Below are 2,500 nucleotides of genomic sequence, written 5' to 3' on the forward strand. Positions count from 1 at the left end.
AAACTTAGAGAAATTGAGTAAAACTGACAGAAATTGAGGAAAAACTGAGCGAATTGGAGAAGAAACTGAGAGAAATAGAGGATAAACTGAGAGAAACACGTAACAACAGCGTTTTGAAGCACCACATCAATATGCTTACCACACCATTTCTCCCATTTAAAAGAAAACCAATTCCTTTAAGACAACACCCGGATACGAAGCATGAAGTTATATTAGATATTTAGTCTTCAGAGACAGCATGAATAAGATATGCAGCTTGAGAATATCAATAGAAAGGGCATTGTTAGAAAAGGGATACAGAGCCCTTTTTAGTAAGCGAATAGAGAGGGCATTGTTAGAAATGGAATAGAGAGCCATTATCGAGTGATGTAAAGCTAGAGATTTCTCAACAGGACTGCATATCCCTTTATCCTGTTGCTCTGCAAATAACAATTGAAATAGATTCTCCATGATTTTGCAGACAGGATTGCAACAATAAAACTAGAACGGGCACACGGTAGAGCGCATACCTTCGCCACTACCACATAACAAGATAGGCAATTGAATTATGCACATTTTAGCACTAATTTCATGCAAATCGGATAAAAATTGACCACTTTATGGTAAAAAGAAAAAAAGTTTTCGACCTTTTGCTGACTTTGACCTTGAACCAACCATTCCTAAAATCTATTCTAAATGTCCTTGAATCATGGCCAATCATCCCACCAAATTTCATTAGATTTGCCAATGATATAGCAAAATGACATTTTTAACCCTTTTGTGAATTTGACCTTGATCAAGTTGTACATCAAAAGATAGACAATTGAAACATGCACATTTTGGCACTATTTTCATGCAAATCAGATAAAAAATTCACCCCGATATAGCAAAAAGACATTTTTGACGTTTCATTACCTTGACCTTTGACCCAATCACTACTAAAATCTAATCAAATTGTCCTTGGATCAGGTAATGAGTAATGAAAAGAGGTCTACAGAAATTAAGGCACTAGAAGAGTTGGAAGACCCAGGCCAACATGGGTGAGGACTATGAAGCGTGAAGTAGGAGATGGTGAGAGGAGAAGTATTGATTTAAAATATCAATATAGAGACGACTGGCGAAATCAAACAGAGGCCTTTACGTCAATAGGCGTGCGAGGAGATGATGATGATGATGACCAAAGAAAGAGTGTTGAAGTCAAAGATCTTATTTTAAAAGTATTAAAGGCCACCATGAATGACAAATGATAGAGCTTCACCTGCATGACTAGGAACATCATTCCACAACATGGTCACAGCTGGGATAAAACTTCTATACTCATTTTTTTTTAATGAGGCACATTTGCACAGACTCTCAGGGGTGCTGCCCTTTTAGCTCGGAAAAGTTCCCTACTACCTCATTGGTTGGAGAAAATAATTCTAACCAATCAGCTAGTGGGAAACTTTTCCGAGCTAAAAGGGCACCCCTGCGAGTCACTGCAAATGCAATCTGGCCTATCAACTATTAGGAAACTTTACCGAGCTAAAAGGGTACCCTGGGGAATCGGTGCAAATGCATTCTAGCCAATCAGCGATCAGGAAACTTTTCCGAGCTAAAAGGACACCCCTGCGAGTCAGTGCAAATGCATTCTAGCCAATCAGCTAGTAGGGAACTTTTCCGAGCTAAAAGGGCATCCTTGCGAGTCAGTGCAAATGCATTCTAGTCAATCAGCTAGTAGGCAAATTTTCCGAGCTAAAAGGGCACCCCTGAGTCATTGCAAATGCATTCTAGCCAATCCAGCTAGTAGGAAACTATTCCGAGCTAAAAGGACACCCTTTCGAGTCAGTGCAAATGCATTCTAGCCAATCAGCTAGTAGGGAACTTTTCCGAGCTAAAAGGGCACCCCTGCGAGTCATTGCAAATGCATTCTAGCCAATCAGCTAGAAGGAAACTTTTCCAAGCTAAAAGGGCACCTCTGTGAGTCATTCTACCCAATCAGCTAGTAGGGAACCTTTCCGAGCTAAAAGGGCGCCTCTGCGAGTCAATGCAAATGCATTCTAGCCAATCAGCTGGTAGGAAACGTTTCTGAGCTAAAAGGGCAACACCCCTGCGAGTCAGTGCAAATGCTTTCTAGCCAATCAGCTAGTAGGAAATCTTTCCGAGCTAAAAGGGCGCCTCTGCGAATCAATGCAAATGCATTCTAGCCAATCAGCTAGAAGGACACTTATCCGAGCTAAAAGGGCAACACCCCTGCGAGTCAGTGCAAATGCATTCTAGCCAATCAGCGAGCAGGAATTTTTTCCGAGCTAAAAGGGCACCCTTGCGAGTCAGTGCAAATGCATTCTAGCCAATCAGCTAGTAGGCAAATTTTCCGAGCTAAAAGGGCACCTCTGCGAGTCAATGCAATTGCACTCTAGCCAATCAGCTAGTAGGAAACTTTTCCGAGCTAAAAGGGCACCTCTGTGAGTCATTCTAGCCAATCAGCTAGTAGGCAACTTTCCGAGCTAAAAGGGCACCCCTGCGAGTCAGTGCAAATGCATTC

The sequence above is a fragment of the Palaemon carinicauda genome, chromosome 7 (genome assembly GCF_036898095.1).
Source record: "Palaemon carinicauda isolate YSFRI2023 chromosome 7, ASM3689809v2, whole genome shotgun sequence".
NCBI lineage: Eukaryota > Metazoa > Arthropoda > Malacostraca > Decapoda > Palaemonidae > Palaemon > Palaemon carinicauda.